Below are 26341 nucleotides of genomic sequence, written 5' to 3'. Positions count from 1 at the left end.
AAAGCACGGCGGGCTCCGGCGCTTTAGCAGAAGCTACGAAGCGCCTCCTCCAAGCCGCTGCGAGCCAGTGCCGCTTAGCTTCAATGCTCGGCCACGCTGCGCCGTGTTCTTACTAATGGTGGTACGACCCTGTACACTAGCGCAAGACATGGACAGTGCAGCAGCAGTTTAAAAGACGATAGAAGATGCAAAGAAATCTTCATTTTAAACGGATCGCTCTAAACAAAAATGCCCACACCACATGAGAGCGATGCAAACACTATGGACACGCATTACGAGCAAAAGATTTTCATGGTCCCAAAGGACGTGGAAAATGCGTCGATGCAGATGCCTCTCGGCCGCCATTGCATAATGTAGCTCATCAGCATATATGCACCTGATCCCACCAGAAAATCTCTCCAATGGCGGCCCAGTGAAATGTAACACCACGTCATATTAACATTTAAGATGCGTCCATTCCTGTGACACTCCTGACGTAATATTCCTTCAGCAAATCAAAAAGCTGACGTGGCGGCTATCTCTGACCGCTACTACATATACGGAAAATGGCAGGTGCGTTAAACGGTCTTCTGCATGCTACCGCTGTCTTTGTTTTTAAGCGCTAACACCGCTGTATAGATGCCAAGGAACAGGAAACGGTTTTACTAGAAGAAGCCCACAGCTCCCGTCACGTTTCGTGATCTTGATGAAACCGCAAAAGAAGTGTTTTGCAAGACGTGTCGACAACAGAGCCTCTGGTGATTCCGCCAATTCGCAATGTTTTAGCAGGAACTACATCAAGGGCCTCAAGCATATGGTTATTTTAGTATAGAAAAGTATTAATACTATTACGTAACACGGTAACAGCTTTACAGTAGGAATACGAACTATGCTTGTGATTTTGACAACAAGAAACGCCCGAACTAGAATGTCACGCAAATGTTTTCGTGAGCGGCCACTGGAACTTGGGAAGCCAATTCAATCCAAGACTAGCGGCAATCCCTTAGGCCGATGGGTGTTCACGGCTATTTTAGTTTTGAATAGCGCTGCGATTGTAAATTGGTGCTTCGTCGTCCGGCCTAATCGGATAGCTACGCAGGATCTGCCGCCGATTCTCGGCACGACGTGTCAAGTAATTCGCGCTCTCACCATCCTCAAGAGGTAAGCCGAATGTCTCGTATTTCTGAGAAGCAGAAAAAATATTCCGTAGACTTATTCTGCGGGCGCTTGCTTCGTTGCAAGTATGCTACAGCATATGTTATGTTTCTTGGTTTGAAGCGTAACATGCGTAGCGACAGCGGTCTTCTTTCTCTGTCAAGAAAAAGAGAGTGACGGTTTTAGCCCAAGGGCAGCCGAACTTATGTTGACATTCTTACCGAGAGCCATTTATTTATATTTGGTACAAATGACTATGTAAGCGATACGTAGAATGAACTGCACGTCTTGGTAAAGTACGGCACAGCAACTTGCCCGGCGAGAACCTATCGACATTCAGCAAGCGAATCTTCGCGCTTTTGTTTTTTTTTTTTGATGAAAACGCTGCCTATGGTGCCTGCACAAAACGCCCGAATTAAATTTTTCGCGTCTGCTACATGCATCGCACCCGTAAAGAACCCCGTAGCGATTTGTCTGTTACCGTTACGGCTGCTCCGTGAGGCGCAATTAGGGCCAGCAGCCAGTAACAGTGTTCAGACTGTATGAGATGAAACAAAGCATTCTCATTACGGGACTTATATGACAGTTTTTACGTGCATTAGTTTTTCGACTCGGTTTATGTGCAGTCTACCGCAAAAGTTTAGGGACCACGTGAGCGTACACGTGAAGCGGCCTCTCCGCGAAAATTCTGGTGCACCAGCAGTCGTCGAAAGAAGCTAGGCTGCAAATGCCGCTTGTTGTCATATTATTTATATTATATTTCTCTTGATTACGCGACGAATTCTTCGACAACCGTGGTGACGCGTTTCTCTCTTGAAAGCAGTATCAATGGAAATCATTTTGCTCATGCCACCCACGTGCTGCTGGGCTGATATCACTTATCAGAACTTATTAAACCCCTAAGAGACTCTCGCAGGATATTCAGGAGGGAGATACAGTGTTGGAAAATTCTGGCATTCGTCAGTAATGCCAGTTGTTGCTATATATTATATTACTCTGACAATAAATCGATAATTAAGCTTGATAGAAAGTCACATATACTAGCTCTGACATAATCGCGGTGCGGATAAAGTGCGGTAATGGCGGGCATGGACGAGCCAACCAAGTAAAGGCGGCGAGGGCCTCTTCAATGTACATCCCCAACTTCTTGTTCTTGTTATTTTATTCGCGCACAAAGCATAACTTTGTGCTCACTGACTACGGAAAAAGCAAATCGTCAAATATAGAGGAAAAGACAGCGGCATTTCAGGGAGCTTAGTCGTGAACCGAGCATCCAGATCTTTTCGGGCCTTCTTTAACTTGGCACACGTCGTCGATATCAGCTCACATTCTGCAATCAAATGAACTTCAAATCAAATGACCCGCCCATACAGTGTGCCAAATGCATAAGTTATCTGTAGTTCATGTTGCTTTGATTTGCGCAGGTAACACTGTTCAACAAAACTTTGCATTTGGAGTGACTCGAAGCTCAGAGTACTCTGGCATCGTCTACAAAAGGCCTTAGACGCAACGGAATCCTTGACGTAATATGTGCACACCACACGTATTCTGGTCTGTGCCCCATTGCGCTTCGACGCGGACCAGTGGTCTAGTTTCAGAACATTTTAAAATTAATCCCAGAATCAGATGCTTTCGCAGTGACACAGAACCTTGCCGAAGAGCTGCACAATGCGCAGTCGCAGAAACCGTTCGGCATCGCACCAACCACCGCGGAAGTCATCGTGGGCGTCCTGTAAAGTCGGGTTGGCGAAGCACAGTAAGCGGTGCAGCACTCTGTTGCACCACTTACGTTGCATTGTCACCAAACAGATTGAGCAGCTCCAAGCGCAGTTCTGCCGTCGCTGTCGGCGTCACCGTGAGGTAACGTATGAAGTCCGAGGGCGATGACGGTCGCCGCGCGTCCTACGCTTATGCGCGAGTAAAAGCATGCAAGGATAGCCGGCGATCGCTCCTCAACCGAGATAGGAAATCCAGGAAGAAGCGTGCAGGCTTCCGGCACGCGTGAGGGAGCCAACGTTGCGAGGCACCGTGGGAAGGCAGGGAGGGCAAGCGGCATCCGCTTCCGGCTGCAACAACGCAAGTGGCGGTGCACGTGGCCGCGCGGCCGTATCTTGAGAGCGATCTGCGTCGGTGGCTCGTAGCTTTGGGCGTACTGTGTGTTCTCGGCGCTCACTTTGCTTTGAAGCGATACGGCACGAATGTCACTTTGCTCGCTGCTGTTGCCGCGTTTCCTCACGCCAGCGTTTCGACAGCTAGTTTCCGCGGTGATCGAGTGAGATGTTTGCTTGAGCGCGTGACACCATACTTGTTAATTTATTTAGTATGCTTGCCTATGTCTGCAAGTTTATAAGGCCGATAAAACTACTAATTTGCAATCGCAATCGATTCTTTTGCCTCTCGGGCGAAACTGCGATTTTTTTCTGCTTCCCGGTTATGCAATCAGCCACCGTTTTATCTAGTTCCATTGCCTCAGTGCATATCGTGGAGACTTGCACAGGATTTTAGCGCAATAGAATGAACGGTGCAGCAGACTTTCATGGTTGCTTTACGCACCGTTGTGTTTTTTTTATATCGAATGGCGACTAATTTCGGAGGCAATGCATGTGCTATTGCTTTACAGCCCAGCTCTTAGGCCCACGTTCCTGCAATGAGCACCACAGCGAAAGATGAAAAAGAGAACCCGTAGTGTGATATGAAAAATGCCAGCAGCAGTCATGCGCACCCACACTCAACCACTCGATGCGTCCTCGTAACTGGTCTCAGCTGGACCAGTCTACTATCCTACTATCATCTGCTCGCGTCAGTTGTCGCTCGAGCTTGTTTGGTTTGCTTGGTTTGGTCTCGTTGGCGCTTTTTTCGATTATCATGGTTCGCGATTGTTTTGTAAGCTGCTTGTTTTGGCGACGCCAATTGTGTAGTACTTTATGGAAGCCACGCGGCACGAGCGATTACAATGGAACCTTCGACGAGTGATGTATAAAAACGGACGCGCTTGCCCCGCAGATGATTTTATAAGATCGACGACTTTACTACATGTCGGTCTCAATTTCTGCCTCAATATATCGCGAAATAACACTATAGAGCTGTGCTCAAACTTCAAGTTAGGCAATACCGTAATCGTTGGTGAATTGTTTTTTCACGCAGCGTCGTTTCTCAGGATAGAGTTCAGTCGCGTGCAATATCCGTGTCAAGAATGCACTAAACGAAGTAATGATTTACCCCAACCAAATTTTCCATATCAAATGTAAGAGGCAGAGAACGTGCGATACCAATTGCAGAAAACAAAGGCCTACAGGTTATATGTACGGGTTTTTTGTTCACGTATCCATAATTAAAGCGGGACTTCTTTGAGTCCTGTAATGCTCTGTATTTCCAGAGCAGTATTTATGGACAAGATGCACACACAGCGCTGTATGTCTACATTGTGTTGTTCATGTATAAAGCGCTGGGAAAACATTAGTTATGCAATTCCAACTATTCTAGCGGTCAACCTTGGTATCCTCTGATCACATCCACTTGCGTCTGTTATCCGACAGCACAGCCAACAAAGCAGCGGCACAAAAGGCTGATAACGACCGTGTTTGGCATCCATCAAAACTATGCAGATCTAACGCACTTATTTTATTCTATGTCGAACGAAGGTTTAGCGAAATGGTAAATATACAATATAGGATTACATAAAATGTCGGACATTTTTGTTTATTTTCAGCCTATACGTGTTCTGTAATCTGACGCAATATTTACGCTTAGGTAGCGCGTAGGTCACAACATCAATCTTGTGAAATGTTTGCCATTAGGAAGTACACTGTTCGCAAGATGTGTGCGAACATGCAAACATCAGTTCTGGAGAACTTAAAATTTGGGACGTCCACATAGCGATCTCAAGACCACGAAGGCGATGTCCGATACTCCTGAAAGGAAGAGTACTTATGCGAGGTGTATAGGGGGAGAAAGAAGTAGGGCACATTATTAATGTATACCTAAAGCTTCTATGACATTGTGTCAGAATGGTGTATACCCTATGACAAATCTGTCAAAGTTGAAGAAAAAATTGGCCGCCACTTGACTACTGTGAACGAGGGTGCAAGCGAAGCTCGGGATCCGCGGCTCTTCGTTGTCGTAGCGCCTCGGCTTCTCGCTACCTCACGACGAGGTCGGCACGTCGACGACGAGCCCTTTCTCGGGCGATTTCCCGGCTACGTTCATCAAATGCATCCTATTCTTCACCCGAACGCACCATGCATGGCCCACTGATGTTCCTTCTACGCAGCCTGCTCTTCGGCAAAACGAATAAAGTGGGGCCATGCCATCTGACTGCCGGGCCTGAACTGGAGGGAAACGGCGGGCGCCGAGGCTAGTGGACACGTGATCTCACCCTTTCCATCCTCCTCCGGAGGGAGGGGACGTCTGTGATTGGATCAGGCTTTGCCCTGTGCCTACTTCTTCAGGCATATAAAGTCCCGCCTTATAGGGCCCGTATGATGAACCGACAGTGTCTGCTAAGGAATAATGTCATGAACATACGATGCAGACCGACAGTGGTTCCAAATGTAGAGGCAGATAGAAAGTCTTTTGAGCGTTTGCAGACTTATCTGGATTCTGGAAAAGTACTAGTTGTGTAGGGAGACTCCGATTTTGTTTGCCGTGAGGTAGACCATGTAAAATGTTTGCCAGCGTGAGATAAAAGTGTGGAGGTCTTGAATATATTTGTTCATGAACACCACAACTCAGAAGATATCGGAAGTGTTGCAGCAGATATTACGCGTCCGCAATTCACGCATCTTCAAAGGAGTGGCCATGCATGACTGGACAGCTGTACGTGCCTAGTTATTGCCTCGTTTGGTAAAAAAGAAAACTACTTTAAGTGGGAACTTTGGAAACTTAATACGAAATCGCTGGAGGATGAGGGTTTCGTTAAGGATGTAGATGGGAAGCTACCGAAGCTACTCGCAGTGCAATCTTTAAGCGTCGGTGTACAGTGGGAGGACATTAAGGAAGTAGTAAAAAAGAAAGCCAAATAAAGAAGTAACACATTGCAGTACGAAGACAAACGAAACAAAACCTTTCCTAGAGAGCAACTTGGAGTTTCTTACGGGTATAGAATGCTACGAACCAGGTACTTATACCAACAAATTAACAAGCATAAAAATTCAGTTGGAAATATTGATGCAGACAAGTACACAGTGGCGGTTATTCGTGCACGGGCCGAGAGCTGTGGGCCGGGTAAACGCCCACAAAATGCGAGTTATCGGACTAAGAACGATACGCTTCTAATAAGGAAATACGACAAATAGGAAGCGGACATGACGGTTCGACGAGCGGTAATGTTATCGAGGGCGTCATTGCAGATTATTTCAATCAATTGCTCGGTCAACCACGCACCGTTATAGGGGGCTTTAAAGCAGAATTCGTCGTTAGTGACCAAGCTGGATGAAGAAGAACGCGTCTGGAACAGCCGATTTCCGTGAAAAAAATGGAGGACGCAATAGCTGCACTACCTGTTAGCAAGGCACCTGGCCCTGACGGCCCAGGAGTAGGCATTTTTAAAACATTCAAAACAATATTAGCCTAGATTCTGCTCAGTTATCGCCGAATTGTATCAGCAAAAACATAAACCACTGTGCTTCACTACCTAGCAGATCATTCTCATCCCAAGAACACAGGCACTTCAAAAGCGTCCGTTAGTGGGGTCTTATCACCTGATAAGCCTTACCAACGTCGACTGTAATATATTTATGAAGCTGTTGGCCAAACGATTGCCGGGTCTGATAATTGGGCTGGTTGGCATGCATGTTCTGCCTTCGCTAACATCGCCGATGAGCAGTACCGAGACCTATCACTGCAAGTACTCATCAAGCGTCTGCGCTCTACACCTGCCGATTTATCTGTTCGCCGATATGTCGTCCAGGGCTGCATGCTGTACCGAAGGAACTTCCTCCCTGCCGGATCTGATTTTCTTCTTGTCCTTCCAATACATCTACGACAAACTGCGCTCTTCGAGATGCATGACGCACCCACTGTACGACATCTTGGGGCAACCCGTACGTACGACCGCGTCCGCAGCCGCTTCTATTGGCCTGGTCTTGCTCGCTCTGTCCGACGCCATGTTGCTGCCTTTGATCCCTGCCAGCGTCGGAAAACACCTCAAGTGCCAACTGCCGGTCATCTCCAGCCGATCACCGTCCCTCTGGAACCGTTCTCTCGGGTTGGATTAGACCGCCTCGGTCCTTTTCGCCCGTGGTCCTCTGGAAACAAATGGGTAGCCATCGCAACTGATTACGCCAAGCGACACGCTATCACGCGGGCTCTCTACCAGTTGCGCCACTGACGTCGCGGACCTTCTTTTGCGTGACATTATCTTGCTTCACGGCGCCCCGCGACACCTGCTTACTGACCGTGGTCGTAGCTTCCTCTCGAAAGTTATCGCCGAAATTGTACGTTCCTGCTCCATTCAACACAAGCTGACTACCTCATACCATCCTCAAACCAATGGCCTGACAGAGCGGTTAAACCGTACTCTTGCCGACATGCTGTCCACGTACGTTTCCAAGGACCACCACGACTGGAACATTGCCCTTCCTTACGTCACATTTGCGTATAATTCTTCCCGACATGACGCCGCCGGATTTTCTCCATTTTATCTACTGTACGGTCGCGAACCGACATTGTCCCTAGACAGGGCACTTCCTGCTGCTACGATCTCTACAAGCGAGTATGCGCGCGACGCCATAGCCCTCGACAACCATGCACGCCAGCTTGCCCGTAGTCGACTGACGGCCTCGCAAACCACTCAGCAGCGTGAGTACAACGCCCGACACCATGACTTAGTTTTCGCCTGGTGCGCTCATGCTCCTGTGGTCGCCCTCTCGTCACGTCGGACTTCGAGAGAAGCTCCGTTCGCGAGACACAGGGCCCTACAGCGTGCTGCGCCAGGTGACGCCGGTGACGTACGAAATTGCTCCTGTGCGTTCAACCTCGTCCATTACTCTGGCATCTAGTGATGTTGTACACGTCAGTAGACTCAAGGCCTACTACACTGCTTCCGAGTCCGGCGTTTAGTCGCTCCTGGATGGCGCTTTTGCCGCCGGGGGTAGTGCTACGGAAAAGTATTTGTGATGACAAAGAGGCGAGCAGGGGGAAGACGACGACGCCGATTAGAGGCTAGCGCGGGCTGTTGCCTCTTCGCCAAGTGCGGCGTATTTCCTTGTAAAAATACTTGTGCATAGATTTTCGACTGCGTCTTCCTACGTAACAATATTGTCACGTGGTGGTGACGTTGAAGAACACAGTAGCAAATACTGTGAAAGACAAAACTCAATTTTATTGGGCGAACCTGTGCCCACAATAACAGACTACACTTATAGCACAACGATGGCGGCGAACACGGTCGGCGATCGTCGAAAACCTCATCAGTGGGTCAAGCGCGTCCGCTTTTATACAACAGTCGTCGAATGTTCCAGGATAACCGTTCGGACCCGCGTGCGTTCCACAAAGTTCTACACCATTCGCGTCACGCGATGAAATTAGATAACACAACGTTCGGCGACAACAGACAGCCGGATAGAAGCATCGATAACTATCCAGAAACTTCAGATACATGCAGGCGCGTCCCGCGCTGTGCGATTAAATTTGTTAGGTGGCGAAACGTGGTCGCCCGATAAAGATAAGTACACGTGTCAATACCCCACTCTTAAAAAGCATCGACCCGATGCAATGAATATAAGAGAGCGAAACACAAAAGGACACTCATTAAACTTAAGTAAGAAAACAAAGAAAAGAAACAGTCCAAAGGTCAGGTACACGAAGTCCCAAGTTCATCAACGCTGGTAGTAGGGTTGAGTCGCACAACGTGGACAATTTCGGGTCGTGAGCAGCGCCGCTGTGACAGTGAAATGCCGTCTGGCACGACCTCATAGTCCAGTGCGCCAATATGTCGGATGACCTTGTACGGTCCGTAATAGCGAAGCAAAAGCTTTTCGCTAAGTCCTCGTCGGCGTATAGGGGTCCAAACCCAAACACGGTCACCGGGCTGGTACTCGACGAAGCGTCGTTGGAGGTTGTAGATAAGGCTGTCGGTACGCTGCTGGTTCTTGATCCGTAGGCGGGCGAGTTGTCGGGCTGCTTCGGCGTGCTGGAGAAAGGTCGCGACGTCAAGATTGTCTTCGTCGGTGACGTGTGGCAGCATGGCGTCGAGTGTCGTCGTCGGGTTCCTGCCGTAAGCCAGCTTAAACGGCGTGATCTGTGTTGTTTCTTGCACCGCCGTGCTGTAAGCAAAGGTTACGTACGGCAGGACCGCATCCCACGGACCGCATCCCACGTCCCACGGCAGGACCACGTATTGTGCTCGACGTCGACGTACATTGCTAGCATATCGGCGAGGGTCTTGTTCAGGCGCTCCGTGAGACCACTCGTCTGTGGGTGATAGGCAGTTGTCCTCCTCTGCCTTGTCTCTGACTGTACTGCAGAATGGCTAGGGTGAGCTCCGCTGTAAAGGCCATTCCTCTGTCGGTAATGAGGACTTCTCGGGCGCCGTGTCGCAGCAGGATGTTTTCGACAAAGAATTTCGCCACTTCGGCTGCGCTACCTTTCGGCAGTGCTTTTGTTTCAGCGAAGCGAGTGAGGTAGTCCATCGCCATGACGATCCACTTATTTCCGGTTATTGACGTCGGAAAGGGTCCGAACAAGTCCATCCCGATCTGCTGGAATGGTCGGCAAGGAGGCTCGATTAGCTGTAGTAATCCCGCTGGCCTTCTCGGTCGTGTCTTCCGTCGCTGACAGTCTCGGCAAGACTTGACGTAACGGGCAACGTCAGCGGTCAGACGCGGCCAGTAATACCTTTCCTGTATCCTCGACAGCGTTCGGGAGAATACGAGGTGCCCAGCGCTTGGATCGTCATGTAGGGCGCACAGTACTTTCAGACGCAGCGCTGATGCAACAACAAGAAGGTAGCTGGTGCGTACTGCTGAGAAGTTCTTTACGAGCAGGTTGTTTTGTAATGTGAACGAAGACAATCCGCGCTTAAATACCGCAGGTACTATGTCGGGGTTCTCTTCCAAATACTCGACGAGACCTTTTAGCTCCAGGCCTGCTCGTTGCTGTTTAGTGAAGTCTTCTGCGCTTATTGTTCCGAGGAAGGCGTCGTCATCCTCGTCGTCTTCCGGTGGGGGATCGTTGGGGGCGCGTGATAGGCAGTCGGCGTCTGAGTGCCTTCGTCCGGACTTGTAGATCACCGTGACGTCATATTCTTGTAGTCTGAGACTCCACCTCGCCAGCCGTCCTTAAGGGTCCTTTAAGTTAGCTAGCCAGCACAACGCGTGATGGTCGCAAACGACTTTGAATGGCTTGCCATATAGGTAAGGACAGAATTTTGCTGTAGCCCAAATGATGGCGAGGCATTCCTTTTCAGTCGTAGAATAATTGCCCTCCGCTTTTGACAGCGACCGGCTAGCATAAAATATCACCCGTTCATGTCCGTCTTTTTTCTGGACTAGGACAGCACCGAGGTCTAGGCTAATGTCGGCTGTGTGGATCTCGGTATCGGCGTCTTCGTCGAAATGTGCCAGTACCGGCGGTGACTGCATGAGTCATTTTAGTTCTTGAAATGCATCGGCCTGCGGTGTGTGCCATTTGAACTCGACATCAGATTTGGTTAGAAGCGTTAGCGGCTCAGCGATGCGTGAAATGTCCTTGACAAAGCGCCTGTAGCAGGCACACATGCCAAGGAATCTACGCACTGCCTTCTTGTAGATGGGCTGCGGGAACTTTGCGATGGCAGCTATTTTCTGCGGGTCGGGGCGTACTCCGGATTTGCTGATGACGTGGCCTCGGAACAGAAGCTCGTCGTAAGCGAAGCGGCACTTTTCTGGCTTCAGATTGAGCCCTGATGATTTGATGGCCTCTAGTACTGTTGCAAGCCGCCTAAGATTATCGTCGAAATTTCCGGCGAAGACGACGACGTCATCCAAGTATACGAGACAGGTCTGCCACTTCAATCCTGCTAAAACCGTTTCCATGACGCTCTGGAACGTTGGAGGCGCCGAGCACAGTCCAAATGGCATAACCTTGAACTCGTTGAGGCCGTCTGGGGTGATGAAGTCGGTCTTTTCGCGATCTCTTTCGTCGACTACTATTTGCCAGTAGCCAGGCTTGAGGTCCATCGACGAGAAGTATTTAGCGTTGCAGAGCCGATCCAGTGCGTCGTCTATTCGCGGGAGGGGGTACACATCCTTCTTCGTGATCTTGTTCAGTCGACGATAATCGACGCAGAAGCGTAGGGTTCCGTCCTTTTTCTTCACCAGGCCAACAGGAGATGCCCACGGGTTTTTCGACGGCTGGATGATGTCGTCGCGGAGCATTTCGTCGACTTGTTGCCTAATAGCTTCACGTTCTGGCGTCGAAACTCGGTAAGGGCTCTGGCGGAGTTGTTGAGCGCACTCTTCGGTTATTATGCGATGCTTTGCAACTGGTGTTTGTCGAATCCTCGATGACGTCGAAAAGCAGTGTTTCCATTGTCGGAGAAGGCTTCTGATCGGTTGTTGCTTACTCATTGGAAGACATGGATTTACGTCGAAGTCTGGTTCTGGGACTATGCTCATCGGGGTTGATGCGGCAGAATTCGAGAGGACAAATGCATTGCTGGTTTCCACAATTTCCTCCATGTCCGTGATTGTCGTGTCCTTGATGATGTGCTTGATCTCTTTGCTGAAGTTGGTAAGCATCACTTCCGTTTTCCCTCCGTGTAGTCGAGCGATCCCTCTTGCGACGCAAATTTCACGGTCTAGCAGTAGGCGTTAGTCACCCTCGATGACGCCTTCTACGTCGGCAGGGGTTTTGGTGCCGACGGAAATGACAATGTTGGAGCGATGCGGGATGCTGATTTGACTTTCGAGCACGCTTAAGGCACGCTGACTACGACAGCTCTGCGGCAGTATCGCTTGATCTTCAGGCAGGGAATTTGAGGGCCTTGCCATGCAGTGTTAACCTTATTCAGCTGGGCGGTGATGTGTCCACTCATGACGAAGTATTCGGCCCCTGTGTCGGCTAAGGCGGTGACTGCGTGGCCGTCGAGAAACACGTCGAGGTCAGTGGTTCTTTGCCTTGCGTTACAGTTAGGTCTTGGCGTCGGATCACGGCTGTGTCGCGTTGACCTGTGGCTGGTCTGGGACGTCGTCAGGTCGGCTTTCGTCGTCGTATTCTTTGCTTTCACACTTCGTCGGGATGGCGGCGCGTCGTTATGTCGTCGAGGTAGATTCTTCGGCGTCTTCGTCGGCGGCGGAGGATCTTCGTCAGTTCGATAAACAGCAACCTCTCCTCCATCGCTTGCTGCTTTTAGTTTTCCGGATATGGTCTCGCTGACCGGCCCCGGGCTGGGCCAGTGTGTGTACGGCGCTGCGGCGACAGGTAGCGGCCTGGTGACGGCGAGCGGGACGGTCGTCAAGAGTTCCTCTGAGTGGCGGCTAGGTAATCGGCGATGTCACGTGTGCTCTCCTCAAGCTGTGGACGCGGCGCGTTTACTGCGAACCATGTCGAACCAGTCCCATGTGGCGGCGAACCAGTCCCTGCGAACCAGTCCCATGTCGCGGTATGGGCATCGGCGATACACATGGCCGGCTTCTCCGCAGCGATAGTAGAGCGGGCGGTGGTAGGGGGCTCGCCAAATGTCTGTTGTCCTTGCGTAGGTGCGCTGGGCGACGGGTGGGCGTGCTGGCGGCGGCGGACGACGGAATTGCGGCGTTACAGGACCCTGGCGCGGTCGCGGAGGGGGACCTTGACGGCGTGCGACGGTGGCATAGGTCATCGCTTCTGGCTGGGGCTGCGGTAATTGAGGTTTCACCTCCGGAACCCCAAGCGATCGGCGAACCCCATCTTTCACGATGTTGGCGATCGAGGCCTCTTGAGGCTGCGACGAAGGCAGGACCTTGCGCAGTTCTTCGCGCACAATGGCCCTGATGGTCTCTTGAAGGTCGTCCGAACCCAGTCCTTGGATGGCGTACTGCGGCGTGAACCCCTGGCGGTTATATTGCCGGGTGCGCATCTCCAGAGTTTTCTCGATCATCGGTGCCTCCGCAGAAATCTCAGTCATCGGTGGGTTATGAATAAGTCCGGCGAAAAGTTCGTTTGACACCCCGCATCAGGAAGCGGACTTTCTTCTCCTTCGACATTTCCGCGTCGGCGTGCCGGAAAAGACGGGCCATCTCCTCGGTGAAGATCGCGATTGCCTCATTTGGCAGCTGCGCTCTGGTTCCTAGTAGAGCTTGGGCTCGCTCTCTACGCACCACGCTTGTGAATGTTTGCAAGAAGCCGCTTCGGAACAGGTCCCACGTCGTTAAAGTGGCTTCTCGACTCTCAAACCACGTCCTGGCAGCGTCTTCCAATGCGAAGAAGACATGTCGCAGTTTGTCGTCGCTGGTCCAGCTGTTAAATGCAGCGACCTTCTCGTACGTCTCGAGCCAGGTTTTCGGGTCCTCGAATGTTGATCCACGGAACGTCGGAGGTTCCCTGGGCTGCTGGAGCACGATGGGGGACGCTGGGGCGGTCATTGGGGTTGCCTTGGCCAAAATCTTCTTGGTCTTCTCAGGTAGAAGTCCGTGCTCCAGGGGCGGCTGTTGAAGACGGCGGCTTGCTCGATGCTCCGGGACTACGTTGGTGTTCTCTTTGCGGTCCTGGCTTGGATCACGGCTTGCCGGGGGCGTCCGGTACATGAACAAAAAGCCCCTCCACCAGATGTCACGTGGTGGTGACGTTGAAGAACACAGTAGCAAATATTGTGAAAGACAAAACTAACTTTTATTGGGCGAAGCTGTGCCCACAAAAACAGGCTACACTTATAGCACAACGATGGCGGCGAACACGGTCGGCGATCGTCGAAAATCTCATCAGCGGGTCAAGCGCGTCCGCTTTTATGCAACAGTCGTCGATTGTTCCAGACTAATCGTTCGGACCCGCGTGCCTTCCACAAAGTTCTACACCATTCACGTCACGCCATGAAATTAGGTAACACAACGTTCGGCGACAACAGACAGCCGGATAGAAGCATCGGCGCGTCCCGCGCTGTGCGATTACATTTGTTAGGCGGCAAAACGTGGTCGCCCGATAAAGATAAGTATGCGTGTCAATATTTATGAAGCTGTTGGCCAAATGATTGCCGGGTGTGATGAGGAGGCTGGTTGGCACGCATCAGGCCTGTGTTATAAGGGGTTGAAGCATCGCCACAAGCTTACACGTAGCTCGAAATGTGCTTCATGTTGTGGTGTATTTGAGCACCGAGTGACTCTGGTGCAATTAGATCTCGCTAAGGCATTCAACCGTGTTTCCTACAATCCTCTCTTCGCCATATTAGAGCCTTTCAAAGTAGGAGCCGTAATAAGAGGCGGTGTCAGGATGGCGTATGCTGACTCATAACGACGGGTCACTTTAAACGGGACCTGACTGACAGCAAGGGCGGGCTTTTGTTAGGCACGAATGTCCACTGTCGCACCTGCTGTTCGCGGCCAACCTTGAGCCTCTGTGCAAGGCCATCGAGAATAATGAACGTGTAAATGGTGTCAGGTTACACTCAATACATGTACGAATTTAGGCGTATGTCGATGACAACACCATATTTTGTTCAAATAGAGATATTATTTGTCAAACCGTAGAGGTAGTTCAAACCTTCTGCAAATACACCAGGGCGCAAATAAATTGGGAGAGCAGTTATGGATTCTAGCATGATGAATGGGATAAAACGCCTGAGTACTTGTCTTAACTTCCGTGGTCAGCCCCTGCAGCACCGTATCTTGGCATGCATCCTGATACTTATCCCAACCCGGAGCCGAACTGAAAGAAACAATGGGCGAGAGCACAGGAAAAAGGCTAAATCGTGGCAAGGGCGACAGCTGTCCTTGTTCTCGCGTGCCACACTCTGTAAGCTGTATCTTACCACCGCGATGTGGTATACTGTGTTGTGTGCGTCGGGGATCAAGATCCAAATATCTCACCGTGTTTTCACAATTTTCATATGGGCGTCGACTTGAGGAAAGAACCAGCCGCACAAACTTTCTCTTGCCCGTAAAGAAAGGAGACCTTAGGTTGGCACATTTATTTGTGCGACAAGTTGTGTGGCGCTTTATGTACCTTCGCGATCAGAATGATTTGTTCCTTCGCACATCCGTGCAAGTGCTTTTATGTTGTCACATTCCAGGATTTGCACACACGTGTGAAGCAATCCATGCTGCCGTTAAAGGTTACCTACGAGACGTCGTGCATGCGTACAGAATGTTGGATGTGCGGTTTTCAATGCAGCATCTCACCACTATCACGAGGGAAAAACTGTATACGGACCCAATGGACACTATGCTCACTGTACCGATTTACCGTATGTCACACCATGGAGGCCCAGGAGATGTCATAAAAAGGTTAAGAGGCCCTGTACATCCCTCGGTTAAAACTTTTTTTCTTTACGCTACACACTAATACATTATCAGTTATCGACAGGAAACTACCGAGCATAGCGTTTTCAAGAAAGGAAACGCAAGCAAGGCAGATGACGATTATTGATGTGTAGCAAGATACGAACGAAAGGGTGTACATTTGTTGAGTGTAGTCGCATTTAACTCCCGCCCGCATCTCTCCCGTATGTCATCTGCTCAAGCACCCGATCCAGACGCTCACACTTCATTTGCTGCATATCAGTGTGTATAAAGGTTTGTAGCTTGCCTCAGCACCGCTTCGGACTCACGCATTAACCTCTCTGAAGACCATCAGGTTTGGTAAATGTTCACAGCACAAGCTGGTTACATTGCAATACGCACAAGCTTCTCTCATGAATACTATATCCGCCATATGTATCCGTCACAGGGGTAGCGAAATAATGATCGTGGATGTCTATTCACTTACCATCCTCTGGAATTTTCGTGTGCATATTGTGGCAAAGCGTTTCTTCGAAGAAAAAAAATCCAGTGCCCTTCCATTCTGTGAAGGATGACCAGCGAAGCGATGTATGTGGGCCCCTTAATGGTGAACTGCACTTCCGCGGCAGGGTGGCCCGGTATTTCACTATCTTCGGGATCGGCCCACGTATGGGGAGTGTTTAACGCCTGCTTCACTTGCGCTGCAAATCGGCCCGGTGTTGCAATATCTTCGGGATTGGCCCACGTATGGGGAGGACCTAGTGCCTGCGTGACCTCAGCACCCGCAGGGGTGTCTGCGTCAGCAGGCGTAAGGTGTGTTGCTACACCACGTGCCCGAGCGCAGGAGGGTTGAACCCTCCCACTTGTAGCAGGATGCGGCTTAGTCGTGTCTAGGGAAAGGGGGATCGTGGCAATTCAGCTGGTGCCGGGTTTTCGGACCTTTAAGGTCCCCGGAAGAGACAACACACCCCTTCGGCCTCTGCTTCACATGGCACCTCCAGACTGACTTACCTGGAATAAATTGGCAGTCGCCTTTTCGTGTTCGCCTCTTGAGTCTTGTTGCTTTCACTCTCACTTTTTACCATCTTGCCTGTCTTCTATTCCCTTCTATTACCTTCCTATTTCCTGGGTGGCAAGGGTTAGCGTTGGCTCCCGCATTTGCCTTCTGCTCGTTTTGCTCATATCATATATATATATACATATATATATATATATATATATATATATATATATATATATATATATATATATATATATATATATATTATGCTTATATATTATGCTTATAGCGGGAACGTGCCGCTGGCGTGCGCAACATAGTATTGGATAATCCTGTCACAATCCGGACAGGCCACCATTGGAACCTGAACATGGCAACGTTTAACGACGTTTATCTAGTGAGGCGACTCTAGTAGTACTATTGGAGGAATTAGAGGGCAGTAAATGGGATATAATAGGGCTCAGTGAAGTTAGGAGGACAAATGAAGCATATACAGTGCTAAAACGCGGACACGTCCTGGGCTACCGGGGCTTAGCGGAGAGGCGAGAATTTGAAGTCGGGTTCCTGATTAATAATAACATAGTTGGTAAAGTACAGGAATTCTATAGCGTTAACAAGAGGGTGGCAGGTCTTGTTGGGAGCTTCAATAAGAGGTACGTATGGAAGGTCGTACAGGTGTACGCCTCTAAATCCAGTCATGATGACCAGGAAGTCGAACGCATCTAGGAAGACGTGGAATCGGCGATGGGTAAGGTCAAAACCCAATACACTCAAATGATGGGCGTCTTGAATGCCAAGGTAGGCAAGAAGTAGGCTGGAGACAAGGCAGTGGGGGAATATGGCATAGGCACTAGGAATAGCAGGGGAGATTTATTAGTACACTTTGCAGAACAGAATAAGATGCGGATAATGAATACCTTCTTCCGCAAGCGGGATAGCCGTAACAGGACGTGGAGGGGCCCGAATGACGAGACTAGATATGAAATAGATCTTGTACCGTGCGCTAACCCTGGCATCATACAAGATGTGGATGTGCTTGGCAAGGTGCGCTGCAGTGACCATAGGATGGTAACAACTAGAATTAGCCAAGACTTGAGGAGGGAAGGGAAGAAACTGGTACATAAGAAGCCGATCAATGAGTTAGCGGTAAGAGAGAAATAGGGGAATTCCAGATCAAGCTACAGAACAGGTATTCGGTTTTAACATAGGAAGAGGACCTTATTGTTGAAGCAATGAATAACAATTTTATGGGCATCCTCAAGGAGTCTGCAATACAAATCGGTGGCAACTCCGTTAGACAGGATAACAGTAAGCTATCGCAGGAGACGAAAGATCTGATCAAGAAACGCCAATGTATGAAAGCCTATAAGCCTACAGCTAGAATAGAACTGGCAGAACTTTCTAAGTTAATCAACAAGCGGAAGACAGGTGACATAAGGAAGTATAATATGGATAGAATTGAACATACTCTCAGGAACGGAAGAATCCTAAAATCAGTGAAGAAGGAACTAGGAATAGGCTAGAACCAGATGTATGCGTTAAGAGAGACAGCTGGCAATATCATTACTAATTTGGATGAGGTAGTTCAAGTGGCTGAGGAGTTCTATAGAGATTTATACATACCAGTGGCACCCACGACAATAATGGAAGAGAGAATGACAATAATCGGAGAATAGTCTAGAGGAATTTGAAATCCCACAAGTAACACCAGAAAAAGTAAAGAAAGCCTTGGGAGCTATGCAAAGGGGGAAGGCAGCTTGGGAGGATCAGGTAACAGCGAATTTGTCTAAGGATGGTAGGCAGATTGCTCAAGAAAAACTGACCACCCTGTATACGCAATGCCTCATGACTTCGAGCGTCCCGGAATCTCGGAAAAACGCTAACATAATCCTAATCCATAAGAAAGGGGATGCCAAAGACTTCAAAAATTATAGACCGCACAGCTTACTGTCCGTTGCCTACAACGTATTCGCTTATGTCATTGCAATTAGAATCAAAAACACCTTAGACTTCCGTCAACGAAAGGACCAGGAAGGATTCCGTAAAGGCTACTCAACAATAGGCCGTATTCACACAATCATTCAGGTGATAGAGAAATGTGCGGAATATAACCAACCCTTATATATAGCTTTCAATGATTACGAGAAAGCGTTTGATTCAGTCGAAACCTCAGCAGTCATGGAGGCATTGCAGAATCAGGGTGTAGACGAGCCGTATGCAAAACTACTTGGCGATATCTATAGCAGCTCCACAGCCACCGTAGTCCTCCATAAAGGAAGTAACAAAATCCCAATAAGGAAAGGCGTCAGACCAACGATCTCTCCAATGCTATTCACAGCGTGTTTTCAGGAGGTATTCAGAGACTTGGATAGGGAAGAATTGGAGATAAGAGGTAATGGAGAATACCTTAGCAACTTACGATTCGCTGATGATATTGCCTTGCTTAGTAACTCAGGGGGCCAATTGCAATGCATGCTCACTGACCTGGAGAGGTAAAGCCGAAGGGTAGGTCTAAAAATTAATCTGCAGAAAACTAAAGTAATGTTTAACAGTCTCGGAAGAGAACAGCAGTTTACGATAGGTAGTGAGGCACTGGAAGTGTTAAGGGAATACATCTACTTAGGACAGGTAGTGACTGCGATCCGGATCACGAGACTGAAAGAATCAGAAGAATATGAATGGGCTGGGGTGCGTTTGGCAGGCATTCTGAGATCATGACCAGCAGGTTGCCATTATCCCTCAAGAGAAAAGTATAACAGCTGTGTCTTACCAGTACTCACGTACGGGGCAGCAACCTCGAGGCTTACGAAAAGGGTTCTACTTAAATTGAGGACGTCGCAACGAGCGTTGGGAAAAAGAATGAGAGGTGTAACGTTAAGTGATAAGAAAACAGCAGAGTGGGGGAGGGAACCAACGCAAGTTAATGATATCTTAGTTGAAATCAACAAAAAGAAATGGGGCATGGGCAGCTCATCTAATGAGGAGGGAAGATAACCGATGGTCATTAAGGGTTATGGACTAGATTCCAAGGGAAGGGAGCGTAGCAGAGGGCGGCAGTAAGTTAGGTGGGCGGATGAGATTAAGAAGTTTGCAGGGACAACATGGCCACAATTAGTACAAGACCAGTGTAATTGGAGAAGTATGGGAGAGGCCTTTGCCCTGCAGTGCGCGTAACCAGGCTAATGATGATGATGATCAATCATGTGAAATCCCCAGGTTGGGTTCTGATGTGGGCATTGGGCATTGATGGTATCTATGGCTTCTAGGTCCCCCCCTTCCTGATCGCTCACTGATGAAACCCTCAACATTTTCATGAAACCAAAAGAAATAGTTCCCATGTGCGATTCATTACATGGTCGACATGAAACCGATACAGTTCGTTCATTATCGCCGTACGCTGTCGCAATATGTCTGACTGAAGCAATCGGCTCTGGTTACAAAATTACTAAGATGGGAAGCGGCGACCTTCTGGAAGTACGCCATAAGCTTCAATACAATAAATAGAGAAAAATTGTTGCGTTTGGTGTGCTTCCTGTCTCTGTGGGTCCCCACTGGCCAATGATTACTGTGCGCGGTGTCATTTCCAATTATGGCCTCATTGAACTCAGTCAAAGCGAGCTGTTGGATACACGGGAAGACCATAATGTAGTAAAGTTGCAACGAATCAAGGCGCGACGAAAAGGGCATTCCAACCAAGCATGTAATAATTACATTTGGAACAAGTGAACGCCCTGATTCAATAGAGACCCGATATTGTAGACTTCGCGTACGACCGTACATTCCCTATCGACGCAGATTCTTCACGTGTAAGTGTTTTGGGCATGGGTCTCAGAGCTACCGAGGGCATGCTACTTGGGCAAAGTATGCATCTATATAGCATGCTTCAGACATCTGTACTTTCACAAACCCCTGTGTTAACTGTGACGGAGAACACCCTGCTTACTTGTGATCGTGCCGGTTATGGAAGACAGAAAAACAAATTCAAAGAAAACAAGAAAAAGAAACAAGAAAACAAAAACGAATTCAACTCAAAGTCAAACTAAACATTTCCTTCCCAGCAGCGCGCAAGCGTTTTTCTGTTCACAATCAATCGAATCCGTCCTACAGCCATGTGACGCGCCGGGGTGCAGCGCCAGATCCTCCGCCTGCCGCCCGAGTCAGACGAGGTGTGACGGAGGTTCTACCGTCAGCCCGTCCGACAGGAGCCGCCCAGTGCTGTTCTATGCCCTGGAAGAAAGGGACAGCAGACCTCCGAGCCTGCCGGTCCCAGGGTCACTACGCGTGCAGATAGGCCCGAAAAAAAAAACGAGTGTTCCCGCCGAGCGGGCGTCCTCCAGCGTCTCGAAAGAGGCGTTGGATGCAAGCAACACTATTCCACCGCCTAAGACGCCTCAGGAACGGCGCAGCTCCATGGAGCGCGCCGGGAAAACGGAAAAATGCGGTATAAGGGGACCTGGAAAGGTCCCGTGGTATAAATTTATTTATCTTGACACACATCGCAAAACACTTCCAATACGGCTACACAAATATTACATTTGAATTTGTGATGTCTAATACATAATCAGGATGACATTAAGAAAATACTACAGAAGTAATATGCAAGGGTGCTCTCTTTTCAAGAGACACACCTCAATGCTTCACACACTTTCTCTGACAATATGCCCTCTATCGCAAAGACCGTAACGATGCCCTTGTCTAGTCGGGCGGTGTGTCCATAATGGTGGATAATTGTCAGCTGCCAGAATTTGAAGCTCCAAACTACCTTTGAGGCAGTTGCAATCACAGCCATGTTGTTTGATAAGCTACTCACCGCTAGTTTTCTATACATTCCTCCTAGTTATCAACTTTCCAAACCAAAATTTGAGAGCTTTGCCACAGCTTCTCGAACCCTGCATTGTAGTAGACGATTTTAAAACACATAACACCATTTCGGGAGATCCTCGATGTGATGCGAGAGGTCGATTATTAGAGAAGTTCTCCACAAGCGCTTGCTTACTAAATAAGAAAGAGCCCGCATTCTACAGCGTGGAAAAAAAGAAACGTTTCCATTACCAGAGTTAAGCACTGCATCAAGAACACTTGTGCCATCACTAATCACTGGAACGTGATTAGAAATCCATACGCGAGTGGCAATTACCCAATGCCTTGAAATTAAGAAAAAGCGATGAATGTTCTCCAATTCTGTCCCAGCTGAACGTCCACTGTGCCGACTCAAAACGGTACAGAAAGCTGACACATATGACATGGGATGACATCTTTACTCGCCTTATTGATGATATTGTCACGTGGTAGTGACGGTTAAGACGCCAGCAAAACTTTGATTAACGAAACGAGCGTTTTATTGGGCGAACTTCTGCCCTCAAAAACAAGCTGCACTCAAAGAACAACGGTAGCGGCCAACACACTCCGCGATCGTCGAAAATCGGATGAGCGGGTCAAGCGCGTCGGCTTTTATACAGCAGTCGTCGAATGTTCCAGACTTATCGTTGCGACCCACGTGCCTTCCACAAAGTTCTACACCATTCGCGTCAGGCGATGAAATCAGATAACTTTCCAGGAACTTCCGATGCATGCAGGCGCGTCCCACGCCGTCCGATAACATGTGTTAAGCGGCGAAACGTGGTCGCCCGGTAAAGATAAGTATACACGTGTCAATACCCCCCTCTTAAAAAGCATCGACCCGATGCTACAAACAAACGAAAGTAATAAAGAAAAGCACTCGTAGCAAAGAAAACAACAAGATAAGGGAGTTCGTCAGCGTCCGTAACAGGGTTTAAGGCGCACCACGTGGACCACTTCAGATCGGGCGCGGCGCCGCTGTAAATGCGAAATGCCGTCTGGCACGACCTCATAGACCAGTGCGCCAATACGTCGGATGATCTTGTAGGGTCCAAAATAGCGTCGAAGTAGTTTCTCACTGAGTCGTCATTGGCGTATCGGGGTCCATACCCAAACATGGTCGCCGGGCTGGTACTCGACGAAGCGTCATCGGAGGTTGTAGTGTCGGCTGTCGGTCCTCTGCTGGTTCTTCATCCGCAGGCGGGCGAGCTGTCGTGCTGCTTCGGCATGCTGGAGATAGGTAGCGACGTCAAGATTCTCCTCGTCCGTGACGTGCGGCAGCATGGCGTCGAGCGTGTTCGTTGGGTTCCTGCCGTAAACCAGCTTAACCTCCGTGATCTGTGTTGTTTCTTGCACCACCGTGTTGTACGCGAACGTTACGTGCGGCAGGACGGCATCCCAGGTCTTGTGTTCGACGTCGACGTACATTGCTAGCATGTCGGCGAGGGTCTTATTCAGGCGCTCCGTAAGACCATTCGTCTGTGGCTGGTTGGCTGTTGTCCTCCTGTGCCTTGTCTGACTGTATTGCAGAATGGCTAGGGTGAGCTCCGCTGTAAAGGCCACTCCTCTGTCGGTAATGAGGACTTCTCGGGCGCCGCGTCGCAGCAGGATGTTTTCGACAAAGAATTTCGCCACTTCGGCTGCGCTACCTTTCGGCAGTGCTTTTGTTTCAACGAAGCGGGTGAGGTAGTCCATCGCCATGACGATCCACTTATTTCCGGTTATTGACGTCGGAAAGAGTCTGAACAAGTCCATCCCGATCTGCTGGAATGGTCGGCAAGGAGGCTCAATTAGCTGTAGTAATCCCGCTGGCCTTCTCGGTCGTGTCTTGCGTCGCTGACAGTCTCGGCATGTTCTGACATAACGGGCTACGTCGGCGATCAGGCGGGGCCAATAATACCTTCCCTGCATCCTCGATAGTGTCCGGGAAAATCCAAGGTGTCCAGCGGTCGGATTGTCATGCAGGGCGTGCAATACTTCTGGGCCCAGTCCTGACGAGACAACAAGAAGGTAGTTAGCGCGGACTGGTGAGAAGTTCTTCTTTACGAGTACGTTGTTTTGAAGCGAGAACGAAGACAATCCTCGCTTAAATGCCCTAGGGACAACGTCGGTGTGCCTTTCCAAATACTCGACGAGGTTTTTAAACTCCGGGTCTTCTCGCTGCTGTTCAGCGAAGTCTTCCGCGCTTAAAATGTCAAGGAAGGCTTCGTGATCGCCGTCATCATGCGGCGGCGAGTCAACGGGGGCGCGCGATAGGCAATCGGCATCAGTGTTTTCGTCCGGACTTATAGGTTACAGTGACATGATATTCTTGCAGTCTTAGGCTCCACCGCACCAGCCGTCCTGAAGGATCCTTTAAATTCGGTAGCCAACACAAGGCGTGATGGTGGCTGACGACTTTGAATGGCCTGCCATATATGTAAGGGCAATATTTCGCTGTCGCCCAAACAATGGCGAGGCATTCCTTTTCGGTTGTAGAATAATTGCCTTCCGCTTTTGAGAACGACCGGCTAGCGTATGCCATCACGTGTTCATGTCCATCATTTCTCTGAGCTAGGACGGCACCTAGGGCTAGGCTACTGGCGTCAGTGTGGATTTCGGTATCGGAGTCCTCGCCGAAGTGCGCAAGTACAGGCGGCGACTGCATGCGTCGTTTGAGTTCTTGAAATGCGTCGGCCTGCGGCGTTTCCCACTTCACCTCGACGCCACATTTAGTTAGCTGTGTCAGCGGCTCAGCGATGCGTGAAAATTCCTTGACAAAGCGCCTATAGTAGGCACACATGCCAAGCAATCTACGCACTGCCTTCTTGTCGATGGGCTGCGGGAACTTTGCGATGGCAGCTGTCTTCTGCGGGTCGGGGCGGACTCCAGACTTGCTGATGAAGTGGCTTAGGAACAGAAGTTCATCGTAAGCGAAGCGGCACTTTTCTGGCTTCAGAGTGAGCCCTGATAACTTGATGGCCTCTAGTACTGTCGCTAGCCGCCTAACGTCATCGTTGAAATTTCCGGTGAAGACGATGACGTCATCCAAGTAAACAAGACAGGTCTGCCACTTTAATCCTGCTAACACCGTGTCCATGACGCACTGGAACGTTGCAGGCGCCGAGCACAGTCCGAATGGCATGACCTTGAACTCGTAGAGGCCGTCTGGAGTGATGAAGGTGGTCTTTTCGCGATCTCTCTCGTCGACTTCTATTTGCCAGTAGCGAGACTTAATCCCCATCGACGAGAAGTATTTTGCGTTGCAGAGCCGATCTAATGCGCCGTCTATCCGTGGTAGGGGGTATACATCCTTCCTTGGGATCTTGTTCAGTCGACGATAATCGAGGCAGAAACGTAGAGTTTCGTCCTTTTTCTTCACCAAGACAATAGGGGATTCCCACGGGCTATTCGACAGCTGGATGATGTCGTCGCGCAGCATTTCGTCGACTTGTTCTTATAGCTTCACGTTCTGGCGTCGAAACTCGGTAAGGGCTCTGGCGGAGTAGTCGAACGCACTCCTCGGTGATTCTGCGATGCTTTGCGACTGGTGTCTGTCACATCCTTGATGACGTCGAGAAGCAGCCTTTGTATCATCGGAGCAGACTTCTCAGCTGTTGTTGCTTAATCATGGGGAGACTTGGTTTAATGTTGTAGTCTGGTTGGGGAACCATGGTCGTCTGGGTAGATGCCGTGGAATCCGAGAGGACAAACGCGTTACCGGTTTCCAGAATTTCCTCGATGTACACAAACGTCGTACCCTTGTTGATGTGCTTGAACTCCTGGCTGAAGTTTGTCAGCAACACTTCAGTTCTCCCTTAGTGCAGTCGAGTGATCCCTCTTGCGACGCAAATTTCACGGTCGAGCAGTAGACGTTGGTCACCCTCGATGACGCCTTCTACGTCGGCAGGTGTTTTTGTGCCGACGGAAACGACAATGCTGGAGCGAGGCGGGATGCTGACTTGACTTTTGAGCACGCTTAAGGCATGGTGACTACGAGAGCTCTCCGACGGTATCGGTTCATATCCCGACAGCATTATAGACATCGATTTCAGGTCGATGATTGCGCCGTATTGGTTAAGGAAATCCATGCCGAGAATGACGTCTCGTGAACAGTGTAGGAGGAAAACGAAGGTGGCAGGGTAAGTCCGGTCATGAATGGTAATTCTTGCCGTGCGTATCCCAGTCGGCGTGATGAGGTGTCCTCCAGCGGTCCGAATTTGAGGGCCATCCCATGCATTTTTTTACTTTCTTCAACTGGGCGGCGATGTCTCCACTCATGTCGGAGTAATCAGCCCCTTTGTCGACTAATGTGGTTACTGCGTGGCCGTCGAGAAGCACGTTGAGGTCGGTGGTTCTTTGTCTTGCATTACAGTTAGGTCTTGGCGTGGGATCACGGCTTCGTCGCGTTGACCTGTGGCTGGTATCTCACGTCGTCAGGTCGTCTTTCATCGTCGCATTCTTTGCTTCCACACTTCGTCGGGACGGTGGTGACGGTGGTGTGTCGTTATGTATTCGAGGTAGTTTCTTCGGCGTCTTCGTCGGCGGCGGAGGATCTTCGTCAGTTCGACGAACAGCAACCGCCCCTCCATCGGTTGCTCCTTTTAGTTTTCCGGATACGGGCTCGTTGACCGGCCCCGGGCTGGGCCAGTGTATGGTCGGCGCTGCAGCGACAGGCAGCGGCCTGATGACGGCGAACGGGACGGTCGTCGAGTGCTCCACTGGGTGGCGGCGAGGTAGTCGGCGATATCGCGAGGTCGTTCGCCAAGCTGTGGTCGCGGCGCGTTAACGGCGAACCCTCGCAGTCCCATTTCCCGGTATGGGCATCGGCGGTACACATGGCCCGCTTCTCCGCAGTGGTAGCAAAGCGGGCAGTGGTCGGGAGCGCGCCAAATGTCCGTCTTCCTCGCGTAGCGGCGCTGGGCGACGGGCGGGCGTGCTGACGGCGGCGGTGGTGGACGACGTAATTGTGGTGTTAAAGGGCCTTGGCGCGGTCGTGCAG

General features: G+C 49.9%; 1 protein-coding gene across 1 annotated transcript in view; it reads left to right on the top strand.

The window, feature by feature from the left end:
* The first annotated feature begins 1045 nt into the window (after nt 1-1045).
* LOC142578433 (uncharacterized) overlaps nt 1046-26341 on the top strand; it is a 115899-nt gene continuing 90603 nt past the window's right edge. The window contains exon 1 of the mRNA XM_075687819.1: nt 1046-1140. The gene's annotated coding sequence lies outside the window, so the exon portion shown is untranslated. The remainder of the gene's footprint in view (nt 1141-26341) is intronic.

Source organism: Dermacentor variabilis, chromosome 4 (assembly GCF_050947875.1).
Source record: "Dermacentor variabilis isolate Ectoservices chromosome 4, ASM5094787v1, whole genome shotgun sequence".
Classification (NCBI taxonomy): domain Eukaryota; kingdom Metazoa; phylum Arthropoda; class Arachnida; order Ixodida; family Ixodidae; genus Dermacentor; species Dermacentor variabilis.
This window is presented reverse-complemented; position numbering and strand designations above follow the sequence as displayed.